Source organism: Onychomys torridus, chromosome 1, assembly GCF_903995425.1.
Source record: "Onychomys torridus chromosome 1, mOncTor1.1, whole genome shotgun sequence".
Taxonomy (NCBI): Eukaryota; Metazoa; Chordata; class Mammalia; order Rodentia; family Cricetidae; genus Onychomys; species Onychomys torridus.
The window spans coordinates 146,665,948-146,682,684 of NC_050443.1; the positions used below are offsets into that span (position 1 = coordinate 146,665,948).

General features: G+C 42.5%; 1 protein-coding gene across 2 annotated transcripts in view; it reads right to left on the reverse strand.

Annotated features, from left to right (window-relative positions):
• The window catches only part of Glis3 (GLIS family zinc finger 3), a 428,158-nt gene that overhangs the window by 57,414 nt on the left and 354,007 nt on the right, over positions 1 to 16,737 (reverse strand). The window lies entirely within an intron of this gene.

Sequence of the window (16,737 nt, forward strand, 5' to 3'; positions counted from 1 at the left end):
CTAGGATCACAAGTGTTTACGTACTCCTGCGGGTTGAACTCATGTCCTCAATGCTTGCAAAGCAATTAGTTTATAAACGGAGCCATCCACAACCTCTGTATCTTCACAAACATAAATTTTGTAAATGTAACTTGAATGAAAAATTACAGTGGAACATCTGGTAACATAAAAATATTAACCTGTGTTAAAACATAGAATTTTTAAAAATCTAGAAATATCACAAATGCTTATCTTCAGCATTTAAAAACTGTATATAAACTGACTTTATAAAGACAACATTAAGCCTTTAGATAGAAGGCCAGAGTTTTCTTATTCTTTTGACAAATGCCTCAGGTCCCCTTGACTCTAGGAGTATTCATGGCTTTACAGAACTTTGACTCTTTGTGGAAAGATGATGAACAACTAAAATACATGTAAAATGAGCAATGCTAAATGCTAGAAACAGTGATGCACAGAAAGGAGATCATGAGGGCATGTGGGGGTGGGTGTCAGTTTGGGACGGTGATCAGGGACTGCATCTTGGGACTAAGATTGGTAGCAAGTATGAGACAAATTGAAGCAAGATGTCCCAGAGTGGGAGCTGGAGGCAGGGGGAGCCTGCCTGCCTTTGTATGTGTCTAAATGACTGGTGGAGTCGTATGGCTGGCACAGGGGGAGCATGGAGCCTAGAGAACAGAGAGAAGATGGAAAGGGGACTGGGAAGAACGAGTACACTAAGTCTTCACATGGGCAATTACTACAATCTGGGGCGTCTTCATCTGGAGAGCGGGCTGAAAAGGACAACAAAAATGGTAATGCATATACAAGAATTACAAGTGGAGGCCATGAATTCAAGAAGGCAGGTAAAGGGGACATGGGAGGAGTAGGGGTGGAAAGGATGCAAATATAGGAACTCATGTAGGAACTTCTCAAAGTCTTAAAAATGATAACGCACATATAAAAACTGCATGGTATGATAGCCCTAAGGGGATAGTGATTGTCAGCAACAGCTCTCTCATTGGACTTAAGACCCATTCAACAAGAGAGATAACATGCCTGATACTGGACACCCAGCCAACTACTCAGGGCTAGTGCAGTCATAGATGTTGGTGGAGAAGCTACAACCACCACTTTACTAAACCAGCACAATCCCTAACAACATTCTAAACATTTGTCTTCATACCTACAGGGAAGTAGAGTCCTCACGTCTCATCAAAGAAATGTCTCTTTGTAACAGACAGAGACCATTATAGAAAACCACAACGAATCAAAATGCAGAGTTGTGGAGCCCAGCCCCAATGGATATGCCTACAAAACACTCCCTCATCTAAGGCTCATTGCAGAAGAGGGGGCAGAAAATGGCAGGGATCAGGGAGTTTGCTGTGAGACTGTGCTTCCTTTGAAACCAGACACGATACCCATCAATCTCACCAACATGACTGTCTAAACATGAGCTGCACAAGGACAACTATAATAAAACAAGCCACAGTGGGTGGGGAATCCCGAGGCTTCAACCTACATAAAGAACTGCAGGCAACCAAAGACTGTGGAGAATGGGTGAACAGTCTCCAGGGAAGGGCACAGCAGCTGGTTATTCAATAACCAATGGTCAGCCCTGAAAACACACATTTGAGTAACATTATACAGACCGAGCAGGGTCCATTTAAGAATATATATGTATATTGTGGATGTAACAGCAATTAATGAAAAAAGAGGGCATAAATTAAAAAAAAAAAAGCAAGGAAGGGTTTATGGGAAGGTTTTGAGGGAAGAAAAGGAAAGAAGAATTAATGTAATTATAACTTCAAAAGATATAGATTTTGGCAATGTTGAATACAGCTTTTCGTTCAGTATTTTATTTTCCAATAAAACAAGTACACCACACTTGCCAAAAAGGACCTTAACTCCGACTTGTCAGTGGCTGGAGAAATGGCTCAGTGGCTAAGAGCACTTGTTACTCTTTCAGAGACCTGGGTTCCATTCCCAGCATCCACATGGTGGCTCACAACTGTCTGTAACTCTAGTCCCACGAGATCTTATGCCAGCTTCTGACCTCTGTGAGTATCAAGTGCACATGTGGCACAGATACACACATAGACAAAATTTTCAACTACATGAGACAAATAAATAAAAATATTACAAATAATTTACCAAATCATCAACATCTTCACAAAAGTACCTGTGGTAGTGACGTCACAGGTAGAAATTAATATTTTTGGGGGGGAGGTGAGTATGTTGGTACAAAATTTCTAGAGGGCATCAGGGAATAGTTTTTAAGACCCAGAAACAAAATAATTTGATTCTTAAATCTGTCCTAGGGAAATATCCAGAAACATGAAGGACAAAGGATACCCAAAAACCTATATATGCATTCTCCTAATGATATACAGCATAATTTATAGCAATGCCAAAAATTAGAAAAATGCTCTTAAACGTCCACAATAAAGACAATTTAAAGAATCACACATAAAGTAAGTGGAATACTATTGTCATAATGATGGCAAAACAAAATTTTATATACAAAATGTTGAGAATAACATACAACCCAGATAAAATAAAACGTTTTCCAAGTACCGTACATTCCAGTGGTGAACTAGAACTGCCATGTACCCAATTTAAGAGTGCCTGTGTGTGCCTCTTTTCCACAGAGGATATAATGATGTCAGATAGACTGCTTGAGACTGGTCCTGGTGAAAATATTTACACTATGGAAATTGGCAACTGCTCTCCACTAAGGCTTCTCATCTCTCCTGTGTGCTAAGCACCACGAGAACACTATTGGTAAAGACTATGAACTGCACTCTGCTCAAACAGGAGTAGACTGCCTCGGATGGAGTATTGTTTGATCCCCACAAGTCCATGAGTTCAGAGCTAGGTTCCTGATGGGAAAAGGAGGAGAGCTGGAGGGACCTAGTAGGAGTTGGTTAGGCCATGAATGGTGTGGTCCTCAAAAGGGATTAATGTAGATCCTGTGGGACCCCAAGTTAATTCTACAGAGAATGAGAAGGAGCCTTACCCCTGAATGACTCTCTGGATTTTGTCTACCCTTTTAACATGTGCTCCCTAATGCCACCATCTATGTGACAGCCAAAGGGGCCCTCACTTGGCCACCACAGTGAGCTAACTGAACCCTCTTCTTCTAAGGTGCCCTATGCCTCAGGTTATTTTTTATAGCAAGGGAAAACGAGGACACACACACAACAACAACAACAACAACAACAAAAGAAAGTGGTACTTCTTGGGTCTCAAATGAGGCTAAACCTATACCCAGACCTTAGATGAGACTATAAAAACAGCACAGAGAACTAGGTAACAGAAGGACCATTTAGCTCACATAGCCACGAGCTCATCACAACTTCCTCAGCTTTGGCACACTGAACTTTCTGATCAGGACTTCCTATGTTTATGCCTAGCCCTCAAGACCTCTGGAAGATATGTTTGTTATTTTCTTATGAGCCTAACACATGTTTCTTAATAAAAAAAAAAAAACTTGGGGGGGGGGCAAGGCTTAGAATGAGTTCTGGTGATCACTTTTAATTTATCTTCCATCATTAACATGTGGTCTGGAGCGCACATGTTCTACTAAGGGCAGGGATGGATGCTTCTCTGCTTTCGATTACCCACCACTCTAGGGTTTTGCAGCTATCAGTACCAGCGAGATGGTTCCAAGGAATTTCATGGCCATGGCTAATCCTGGCATCAAACACAGGCAATTCTTCCCTAGCTTCAACAGGCATTCATGTCTTCCAGCAGCGTGATTCTATACGACTCTGTGGTGAGAGTTAATTTAGTTTTCTCTAGGATTAGGCATGGTTCTTAAAAGTGCTTCTTATTTAAACAAACCTAAGAACCTTGTGCAGAATTTCCAGAGGAAAGCAACGTTGTGAATACCAAGTCATGAGATGAAGTCACATACCCATCTCACATCAAGCAACTAGGAAAGGGCCCTCTGGGTTGAAATGAGTGAGGCAGACGGCATCATCAAATCTCCTGGAGGGGTGTCTTTCAATATAATACAGTTTTAGGTGGGGGTGAGAAATTCAAGTATTACAAAAAATAACTGTCTAATGTTTATCTCAACAACAACTTCGCTGCTAGGAATATATGAAAAAGAGACAGGGCAAAGTTTAATTAGGTCAGGTCATCTATGAATGTACTTCTCTCACTTGGCACACCTCAGAACTCCCAAGGGGCATTCCCAAGTTCCCACATGGGGATGATGCTGGGGTCAGAAGATGACCCTTTTAGAACTGCTGCTCTCTAAGCATCCTAATACGCAGAGCTAGGGGCTTTCCTGGCTATGGAAAGAGGAAATGCACTGTGGAAACAGAGGCTGATAAAAATATAATGTTCTTTTCATGTAGAAGTTAAAATTACTGTATCTTCTCTGATTAGCTATGGTTTTAAAACATGGTATTTTTTTTTCATTGAGACACAAGCTTCAGACCTCTAATTAGCAGGTTTCAGGAAAGGCTATGGGAGGAGAAGACAAAGATGGCGAAGTTTTCCAGTCACTGGATAGACAGATGCTATGAAAATAAATTCAGCCAACATGGGGGGATTCTGTGCTTTGCATCTTACAAAACACCTTGACAGATTTATAAGACTAAGACGACTGCCTGAGACCTTTGGACTCTAAACGCTTGGTGTTATCTCCAGTGGAAAGTAATCATTAATTCCAAACTCATAAGTACTAATTATTATAGAAAGAATCCTAAGTTCCCCACACATGCAGCTGCCTCTCTGCAAAACTCACATAGATAAATGGCTGCATGAGGCTCGATTCTTAAAAACAGTTTAGATTCATATTCCTTCACAAGAACAAAAAATAAAACCAAATCTTCTACAAAGCTTACTGCCATTCTTAGGAAAGAGCAAAGAACTGTCTGTCCCACCGGGTCTTCCCTGACCATTTTGGAGAAGCCACTGATCATCAATGCTTCTCCTCAAAAGGGCTGCTGTGTTGAATGGACAATGTGACTGGATCCCCCTGGAACTGCTGCCTTCAGCGGCCCGCACCAGACCACATGGGTTCCAGAACACCACTACCCTTCTGTAGCCTTTCACATTCACCACACAGACCTTTCTTAGGCCTCAACCATATGCCAGGTGCTATTTTAGGTACTTGAAACACAGCAACCATCAGAAGAAAGACTCATTGACAGGCATGCATTCCAGATCAGGGAGTTAATAAACAGTCAATTAAAAATAAATTTTAGAGAAGGTAGTAAGTGCTCTGGGAGAAGATGCCAGTGCAGTTGGGGGGTGGGTATGTTGGAGAAGTGGGAAGGTCTGAGGATGATCAGGGACCTTGCTCAGCCATGCAGGACCTCTCAAACCTCACCAAGGTCAATACAACATGGTGTCTTGCAAGGTGTCTGCCATCTTGTACCTAGGCACTTAGCTCAACTTCTGTTTCTTGGTTGTAATTTTTTTTGTTTTGTTTTGTTTTGTGCTTTTATCTACTGTCTCCAAGGCTTTCCTTTGACTGTTCACAGGTTCTGAGGCAGGGGTGCATGACAGTTAGAGCTGTATGCCAACCTGACTCAGCTATAGCCCTAGTTTTCCATCACACATGCCTCTAATTGATGCCATAAAAGGACTGTGCGGATGTGGTCCATGTCCACAGACAGATGACCTTCAGGAAAAAGACTATCTCCTACAACCTGAGTGGGCCACACCCAATGAGTTAAAGAGTGAAATCATCAGGTTTCAGTGAAGCAGAAGGAACTGTAGGATAAAAAGATAGCACTCTGTCACTGGAGGGCAGCATTCTCTCCTATCTTGTGAACGCCCATGCTGCCAAACTTCCCTTCTCACCAGGCTGCACACTTCCATGAGCCAGGCTCTTGGAATCTCCTCTCCTTCCCTCACTACACAGTGCAGTCTCACACTTCTACCTTCCTCTGCTCTTTCTCTTCTAGTTTATCCAGGACCCACCAGCAGATTTTGCTGCTAGGGTTTCTAGCAATGTCCTAAGTATATTCTCTTACTACTGTGTATTTCTGATGTCATGCCCAGTAGGAAAGGGATCTGATTTTGGACTGGAGGAAAAGGTAATAAAGAGAATGGACTGCTTCTGCTCAGTTTCTCTTGTTTCCTCCCTCCTTTTGCTATGGTCTATAACAAGAGTGTTATGAAACCTGGAGCTCACCATCCTTACCACTCCATCCTAAGTACAGGCACAGTAGTCCTTCCAAGGTACTAACTCTTCTTCCACGATGACTACCCCTGGTTCTTGAGATAGGAGCACTATTATCTTGACACTGTGATCTTGAGATAAGCTGATCTTGACCCAGATGTGTCCTAAGAATCTCTCCTTTGTACCTTCTTCTGGCACTCCCTTGGCTCTTCCTCCTTTTTCCATCCCTCCCCTCCAACCCTGGAGAACCATCCCCAGTCAACTAGGGACAACACTCACATCTGTGTTTCCCAATGGTTTTTTCTAGTGTGGAGGTCAGAGAAGACTTCTAAGAGGGAGGGCCATTGTGAACAGAGTCCTGAAAGAAGTACAAAAGCCAGATGTGCATCTGAATATTCATGCAGAGGGAAGACATTGACAGGCCCTGCAAACAGCTACAAGAGAGAAGTGAGCAATAGGGCAAGAAGGCTATATGGCACCGGGCTGGAGAAACAGTCAGGGCTCAACAGGGTAAGGCCTATAGAAACATGAAGACTTAGTGTCTGTTGTTGTGGCTACAGCAAGGCAAGGGGAGAAGGCAAGGGGCTATGCCTTTTACTGTGGATACTATGATAACTGTGTGGAAAACAGACAGAATCACTGCAGGGGATGCTGATACACCACTCAAATGAATGGGGAGGACTGCTGGAGTCAGAGGTGTTGAGAAGTGGTGGTCAGCTTCTATTTGGAAGGTACAGCTGAATTTGATACAGAATATGAGAGTGGAAGGGGAATCCAGGACAGGTCCTGTGATGGTTAATCTTGACCATCAACCTGATTAGATCAGAAATCAACTAAGTGACATGCCTCTGGGCAGGTCTATAAGGACATCTCCCAGAAGGATTAGCTGGAGATATAAGACCCTCCTTGAGAATGGGTGGCACCTCCCACCAGAGCACAGAGTAATAAAGAGGTCCAAGGAGAAAGCAGTGTGCTTGCAAGCGTTGCTGGGAAACCTAACTCTGCTGCCATCGGAATCTAGCTTCTTTGAATTCCAATGCTGAAAGAGGACCAGTGGCTCTTGAGGAATCTTCCAGGTCTTTAGCACCAGGATGGGATTTTTGAGGTATCCAACTCTGTGGACTGAGCCGCTATGGGGTTCTCTGCTTCTCCAGTGTGCAAATGGCCACTGTTAAGATGACTCAGTTCCTACTGGTTGGAAGCCATTCTTGCAAATCCCCTTCATGATGTTTCTATGTAATCTGTCATCTCTCCCTATCAATGATGCCTAACACAGGACCCACACTTCGGCCTTAGGAGACACTGGAGAAGAGACATGGAACACACTAGAAACAAATCAGCAATTTGGAGACATTAACTCAGGTGATTCCTGGACACCAGACAAAGAGAACCTGCCGGCATCTGCACTTGGGGCTGGTTCCCAGGGCAAGATGGGTCTGGACCACTTAGAGAACATCCACAGTCCACACACTTCAGATGAACTATCAGAAATTAGCATTTACTACTCCATATTTAAGAAACGCAATTCTTCATGGATACTTCAGTGAAACAGTACCCAAGACTAAGACATTAGTTGCCTCCATCCTGTGACCTCCCCATTTCTTGGATAGACATGTCCTCCAAGTCTCCACAAACATCCTACCGAGTCTGTTGTTGCTCTGTCTACCACCATGTCCCCCCTCCTCCTAGTATCCCTCTTCCAAAGTCCAGCTTGTGATTCTTCTGAACGAAGCCTCCCCTTAGCATGCCAGTCAACATCAAGCACCCAGGGGACAGGGAAAGCTGTGGTATCTGCAGTCCATAATCACGTGACTGGGGTTTTGTTGTATATTGGGGTTTTGCTGACAAGCTTCCTAAACCCTAAGCACAGGGCAATGTGTCATCTACACTGTGCAAAATCAGCCAGTGACTATTAGTTGGATTTGAGAGCATGAGCCTCAATACTCTAAAGGAAGTGACTATATCTATTGATGTGTGATGTTAAAAATAAACTATGTGATCATCTCTTACTTAATCCCCAAATGGAAAGTTTTCAAAGATTTGCATGAAACTAAACATGGCAGGGAGATTACTGAAGATCCACTCAAGTCCCTCCCCACTCCTGGGACTTCTGAGCTTGGAAATGTTCTGCCTGTCCCCAGCTGTTGTAGACCAAAAGCCAGCAACTAGCACAGGTCCACCACCCTCTTCATCCTGTTATGGGACAAACCCTGAGGTGTGAGTTATATTCTATATCTCCTTATGGTTGAGAAGGCCATCTTACTAATTACCCTTCCATAGCTTCCTGCCGGCTTCTCTCTTGAACTGTGTAGGAGGCACCTGAATCCTTGGCTCAGAGCAGACTTCTGAAGCACCCAGCTTAGGAAACATTGAAAACACCGTGTTGGTTCATTCAGGACTCACTGCTCAGAGTCAATGATAAGACTTAAAAGGATGCATGGATACATTTCTTCTTTGGACCTGCTCTTCCCATACACCAAGGACAGGTATGTCAATTAGTTTTCCATTACCTTAAGGATTTTTAAGAAATCAAGGCAATTGTTTCTAAAAAGGGAGACTCTAGTTCAGTGTTTGAAGCCCCTGGTGAAGGCAGTACATACCACCAGGAGTACCAGGCAAACAAATGGCTCACCAAACAGTCCAGGAAGCAGAAAGGAAGAAGCCAGAACCAGGATCCTACCACTTTCCCTCACGTTTTAAGGACCTCTCCCTAGGCTGAACTCCTAAAAGTTTCATGACCTCCAAGTGGTGCCTTAAATGTGGGCCTTTGGGGGTGCTCATTCAAGCCATAACAATAGGGAAAGCAGATGGCTACTGTCATTGGGTTTGCTGGGTCACTGTGAATAAAGTAAAAGCATACAAGAGACTAAATTTAAAACAAAACCCAAAATAACAGGACAATCCCCAAGGAGTTTCAGCCATCACGGTTACATTGTCCAAAGGGTAACTACATCTTGGCTCTAAGAGAGTTTCTGTTTGTTTGTTTGTTTGTTTGTTTGTTTATTTGTTTTGAAATATTGAGTCCTGACCTATCTCTCAGCAACTAGCAGACCTGCCTGTATCCTGCTACTTGACACACAAGGACAACACAGCACAGCCCTGAGCCTCTCAGGCCGATCTGTGAGTGTTACAGATTCTACCTTCAGCGAACCACGTTAGGGTTTAATTTTTGGATTTCCCTGGGGACAAGTAAACACAATGGCTCTGTGGCTTCTGTATAGTCTCACATTATGAAATACTTGTTCCAAACGATTGTTTTTCAACTTTAATAATGTAGTCGCTCATCACAGCTTGACCAGCTTCCTGCCTGTGGGAACTCGAGCCGCTTCCCTCACAACACGGTAACTTTTCCTCATCATAAAAACGAGGCACCGCCAGCGGTGACTTGTATTTGTTTTTATGTTCAAGACTGTTCTGTTAATGTTTATGCAGTCTTCAAACTGGACAGGAACTTGATTCCCGTCATTCCTTTTGTTTGTTTCAGACATGATGGAATAATCATCCAAGATTAAGTGAATCAGGTGGAAATAATAAGGGTGGGGAACAAGGCCAGATTCTGTCATCTGCAGTTCCCTTACATTTTACCCCAGAAGCAAAGGCTTTCTGTGAGTCCAAAGCAGATAGACTTCCAAAGAAAACCAGGCACAGTCAAAGGCTTTTTGTGTTCTCCTTCTCCAGTGAGCAGAGGCCACCCGAGCCAGGCATGTTTATGCATCACCTTGTCAGGATTCCTTTGTTCTCCAGAAATCAAATGCCACCAAAATATGTTTCTGAAGAAACCCAGCCAGAAGGAAAGACAAATAGTTTTTTTCTCCTCATAGAGGCTTAAGGTTTATTACCAGAACATTCTTATCAAGTGTTCTCTATGCCACTCTGAGCAACGTGGATCTCAGGGAATTAACTCATTGCCAAAAGGCTTAAAAATAATTACAATGAATTAACCTATTATATTAATTACAATTAATTTTCATTTGAATGTAAGAATTTCATCTCTAGAGGATTCCTCAGCACTGACATTTATGAAGTGGCTCTGTGTATCATAGGTAATTAATTTCCAACAATCTGCTATCAAATGTGTTTCCTTTGGGAATGACCAATTTGCAAGGAGAAAAAGAAGTAAGAGTGAAATCTTAGGAAATGGCACCAGAAGAGACAGGACAGCCCAGCTAGGTACCCTAAGCTCTGATTGTCAATGACATTAAGGCCCCAAATTGTACATATCACTGGCTGATGGACATACCAAAATAAACGACTAGGTATATATCTTAGTAATGCGATGAAAATAATGTTCCAATATGCACACAAAAGTAACAGTTACTTAGTTCAAATAATGGTTGACTGGAACTGTACACAGAAACATAAAATTTCCGAGTTTATAGACTTGGGGTCTAATAATCCTGCCTGTCAGCTCCCTACTGGTGCCAAAAATTCTACATCATCTCACTGGCATCCATTGGCCCCATGTGAGTAGTAGACACTTGAAATGTGACCAGTACAACTGAGGAACTGATTCTTTAAATTAATTGAAATTAGATTTCCATGTATAGTACTCAATTGCAAAGTACTACTGCCTCCCACAGCATCAATCAATTTAGCCTCTACCTATATCCTTTCAAGAGAAGTGAATCAGTAAGACTTAGATTAATTTCCTTACCAGTCAGCTTCCTCCGCTGATAAACAGGCTACTCATTAGAAGTGTGTGTGTGCGTCTGGGAACGTGTGTGTTTGTATGTGCGTAGGTCATGAAATTAGAAAGGGGATCATGAGAGAGGAGGATCTGACCTTAAGGGAGGGGAAGATCATGAGGCAATGGGCAATGAAATGTATCTGAAATGAAAGCAGAAATGAAGAAAAAGATGGGAGCCAGACAGAGGTGAGGGAAAAATACATCAGGGGAGACACTGGGCACAAGCAAGGGGCAAAGGGGTGAATCAGAGCAGAATGTGGTACATGTACACGAAATGTCACAACAAAACACATTAGTTTGTAAGCTAACTTAAAAACATTAGCAAGAGAAGGGGGAGCCGAGTGGGAGACAGAAACAGAAGAGAGGGAGGGGGAGAGGGAGGGGGAGGGGGGAGGAGGAGAGGGAGAGAGGGAGGCAGGGAGGGAGGGAGGGAGGGAGAGAGAGAGAGAGAGAGAGAGAGAGAGAGAGAGAGAGAGAGAGAGAGAGAGAGAGAGAATATGCATTTCACTTGAACTATTATTTGCCCACTAGGACTTAATCTGTCCCTTGGCCCCCAGGCCACACAGAATGACTTTGCCCACAGTCTGCTTATTTTATAGTTCTAGTATTTGAGAAGCTTCAAAGTGCCATGCAGGATGACAGGGTTTTAGCCCTTGACAGGGTCTGTGCTCAAGCTTAAATGTCAGCCAGCCCCTTAATACGTTTTTCTACAGGCTAAACATGATTTTTTAAATAACAATGAAAGGATACTTAAGTAGGCAATAGTGTAGCTCTGTGGCTTAACAAACCATGATCCAATGGCTGGGAGACCCCATGCAGACATTCACTGAATGTAGTTGCTTCTGTGCAAATAAAGATGCCATAGCTGCCTCGCTTTAAGAACTAAATGAGATAGGTACGGAAAGTGTTTAACACCATGTGTGGTACACAAATGTCAGTACTGGCTCTTCCATGTAGTGTATTATCCTATTCACCACTCTAATTATTCTTAAAACTGGATCTCTTTGTGCAAATAACACCATGCAGTAACAGCAAATTGGCTGTCTGACCAGAAAAGATGCAAGGGAATCAATGCAACCCTTGTTCTTGACTTCCTACATTTTCTATTTCCTCTATTACAATAGTCTGTGAACAGTCAATAGCTTTTAAAAAGCCATGCTTTACTATGCATTTGTGCATTAATTCTTCAGATTTTCACTGAGTTATTACCTAAATCTACCTAAAGCTATGCTGGCTCTAAGATATAAGGGTGCATAGTGTGACAGAGTTCCCTGCCCCTGCTGAGCTTCTGGTACAGTGTAAGCAGAACATCAAATAGATAGACCTTGCCTTGCATGTCACGATCTTTGTTTTTGAGAGTTCTTTATACTGGAAAGCAAACATACTACAGATCCATTGCTGTTTGCTGATATAGAGCATTAGCTGTGTTTTATTTAACTCAACAGCCTACCAGCTTGCCCCCCTTTTACTGCCATTGGCAAGGTACATTTATTTTCTGGCACTAACAATGATGACATATCTCTGACCAAGACCAAATTATCTACAAAAAAACAGCCTATACCCAACAAACAACACTTTACCATCATTAACCATTAAAATAAACATTAGTTCCTTGTATCAATTATAAACCAGAACATGGGGGCTCCACTCAGCTGGAACTTTTATATTCTTCCTTTTGAAATCTCTGACAATTGGGAAAAGATTATTCAGTATCTTTTAAGACTAATTATGTGATATGGACAGTCAGGAAACCTAATTTACATTTGTTGCGTGTGTTGTGTGTGCATATGCCACAGGATGCCTGTGGAGGTCAGAAGACAACTGTATGGAGCAGGCCCTCTGTTTCCATCATGGAGGCTCTAGGATCAACCTCAGAAAGCCAGGCTTGGCAGGGAGTGCCTTTACCTGTGAGCTAGCCCACCAGCCCAAGACTCAAGTTATAAACCTGTTACCAGGGGCAACACAGATAGAAGAACCCCTTCACCAATTCATAGTGTATAATCAGCATTAACACGTGTTGATTGCTATTTCAATTAATTATTAATGTTTCCATTAACATTTACTGTGAGACCCTAAAAACCTCTAACATGTACTCTTTTTCCCTCCTTTATTTGGATTTTGGACCTTTTCCCTCTGTCTATCAGTTTTCCTTTTCCCACAGTGTAGTACCATGACAAAGAAAAATAACAGAAACTTTAGGTCAAACAAATCCGAGTTCAGATCTCTGTTCTGCCCACCTTTGACTGGATACTTAACCTCACAAGTTTTCAGGACATCCCCCTGAACATGGGGGTGATGACACTAATTTTCAAGGATTATTACAGAGTGTCAGAAGAATCCTTCCTACAACTTTCAGAGTTGTTTACAGTAACAGTTTTTGCTCAAGAAGAGGAGGAAGAGGAAGCTATTATGATTGTTAAGATCCATACCTGTGTTTCCAAACAGTGAGGTCCTAGCCTCAGACCAGCCCAAGGCCAGAGAGTGTCCAATCAAGATGTGAGCACTATTCCCGCATTAACGTCACCCTCGATGATTCTATCTCAGAGAATATAGCTAGTCTTCATTCTCTCAGAAGAGACTAAAAGTTATAGGAGAAACTAAATCCTGTAACAAAACCTTTCCAGAACATTCAATATTAACATTATTGACTTACACCCTATTTTATGAAAACCTGTGCCACTATACACTACTATCCTGCACAGAGATGGGAAGGTTAAGTTCAGACAGATGTTTCAATCACAGAAGCATGGAGCTCCTGGGCTTTTCCCTGCATTGCTACACTTGCAAATACATTTCCTCCTGAGTCAGTATTTTTCTAAATGAAAAAAACCAACAAAATCTTACTAGAAAATGGCACAGTCCAAGGTTGTCTCATGGTCCAAGTCAAGCTTCTCCATGAGGCATATCTCAAGCATAAGACACTGAGCTGAAAGTTGCTGGATTGTTTATTAGATAAACAAGGAAGTATTAATATGGAATTTGTTATTGCAACATCCTCCTGCAGCCTTTGGGCTTGGCTGCAGAAGGAGGGATTACTTCCATCATACAGCCATAGCTTCACAACCCCCCCCCCCCCCCCCCCCGGCTCTCTGCACTAATGTGACCACACACATTCCATCTTCTCTGTTCAAGTGTACTGTTTTCTTTCTGTTCAAGTATTCTCTGAGCTTAATTAAAGCACCAGCTATCTAGTAATTACTTCCCCTGTCCATCTTTCCAGCTCTGTATTGTCTTCCTTCGAATTGATTTTTGACTACAGCCCCGCTCGAGCTAGTTTAGGAAGTGTGGAGGGAGAGCAGCTACAAAGATTCTAGGGTCTTGAGCACTGCCCTCCTCCAGCCTTTCATGAATAAAAATGGAATGGCTGCAAAGGATCTAAGGCTGATTTATAATGTGCATTGAGTGTTTGGGTAATTTTCAAATGCCTACTTCTAAAAATTGAAGGCTGTCATTTCAGTGGAGAACACTTGCTTTCTGCTCCCTTATCTCTCCCACCTCGATTTAGTCTAAATTTCCCCAGCACTGGTAAGTTCCTTAGTAAATGTCCTCCCAAACATCACCTCCAACCCAAATTCATGTGCTCAATCAAGTGGCTTTCCCTACTGATGCTGCATCCTGTCTCAATATCTGGTCTCAGAGATGCTCTTCCCTCCAATCCCGCTCACTCTCATTTGGGCTTACTCTTTCTTCCCAGTCAGACACTTTCCTAGTTCACAGTCCCTTTCTCCACACGCTCTTACACAGATACTTCACCTATTCTCCAAAGTCAGATTTCCTGTCTCTTCTCCATTTTAACTTTTCTGGATCTTTCCATTCTGAAGTCATTTTTCCATTTGATCAGCAATTTCCTTTTGTCTTGGTGATGGCACTTTTAACTGCATTTCATAGCAGATGTGTGTGTGTGTGTGTGTGTGTGTGTGTGTGTGTGTGTGTGTGTATACCATAGCCATGTGCAGTTACATACAGAAGACAAGAAGTTATTGTAAGTGGAGTCTATTGGTGCTATCATTATTCTTTTTTCAAACATACACAGTGTTCTAGAACAAAGTTTGGGGAAAAACATGCAAATCAATGAATGGATTACAAATCTGCCAATGGCTGCTAAGGGTTCTTTTAATCTCGGCCTGTTCTCTAGGGCAGGCCACAAAGGCAGACTGAACCAGGTATTTATACAGCCCAAAGGAAAGAACAGAGGGAGGCAGGGCAAACAGCATTCAATACTCAATTGAGAATATATTCAGAGATAACCAATTGGAATCTTAACAGAAATTTGGGGAGTTTGTCCCCATCATTAGTGAGTTTTTATTCATGCCAAATTTTGCTAGATAATATTCTATACATGAAATTATCTGAATTCACTACACGATCTCACTACTCAAATCTATATGTTGTTGCCTTTTAGAATGTGCAAATCTTTCCAACAGGAAATGCTAAATCATTACATTTCTACATGTACTTCATATCTGTCATTCACCTGAAAGGTCTAGGAGCAAATCCAATTTTCTACCTTGCTTTAAAAGTTTCTAGCATATGTTTGAAAGGAACAACACAGGAATTTCAAGGCAAGGGAGCTCCACACTCTAAATTCTAGCACCACTTCTGACAATCGACCAAGTGGATGACCTGACTCTGAGTAAGTGATGGGGGCATAGTCCTAGGAGCTAAGGCCACACACTCAGCCTTTCAAATTCTCCAGTAAGCTAACATCTGCCCTGGAGGTCATAGTGTCAAAGGAAGAACTTCAGTGATGTCATTTCTGTGAATGGACAGACACATTTTGCTAAAAAACCTGCGTATGCTATAAAACACCTTACCATACACAGCTATCCCTACCTTCCCTGCCCCTGTCTAAGGACTACTTTTTGCACTGGACCATCTGAAACGAGGCCTGGCAGAGACAGTAATCTTGGGGTGGAACCTAGGCAGGGACTAGACTCCTCTAGAGCCTTCCTCTGGTCTGTGAGCCCCCTGCTAAGCCATCTCCATGTTAGAAATCTACTTTACTTTTGGGAGAGGGTGATACCATTTCATCTTTCTTCTTTATCATTCACTTACCATTTAAAATAGTTCAATATATTCTCAAAAAAAAAAGAATAAAATAACTGCACCCCAGAAATGCTGATTAAAGAAGCACACATTCAAGGCAGGGATGGGAAAGACAATAAGGTCTGCAAATGGCCCCGTGTGGTGTAAGGATGGAATCCTAGAAGCAATGTCTTAAGTGACACTGGCCTCAGTGACTCAGCAGGACAGCTAGAGAGAAGTCCCAATGAAGAGGGGAAGCAGAAACAGGTGTCAGTAGTTCTGCACAGGTTCTCTACTCTGGCCCTGGCAGGTTTAGCACATGTGCCTTTGTTCTCGGGGGCTACAAGGAGCTCTGAACTCAGCGGTCGGCTGTCTCTTAACTCTCCTCTCCAATGCTCCAAGGCCTCACGGTGCTTGTCTGTCATAATTATCAGCACCCCCTTGGGGAGATGCTATTATTAGAAGTAATTTCACATTCTGACACCACAGGAAGCCAGCACAAGTTGTAGCTACTTCAGATCTCTGCAAAGAGCCCAGTGTGCTGGAAACTTTCAGACCACTAGAAATAAATGTTATGAGGAAATAGTCTTACATATGTAGCAGGAAGGGAAAGTACCATGAAGAGAGGTGCTGCCCTTTGTCCCCCAGCAACCCTGCCGTGTAGAGGGAAGGAAGACTGAGGAGTTAAACAACCAATGTTTCAAGTCAGTTTTTAATCTGACCTTAAAAAAGAGACAATCCACGATGTTTTACATCATAAAATAAGTAAACCAGATCTTTTAGTCCATCTAGAAGATGATAGTAAAATTGAAAAGTAAAGACAACTGGTAGAGAGGATGACTAATCTGGTGTAGGTGCTTGCTGCCAACCCTGATTATCAAGAGTTCAGTCCCTGGGACCCACA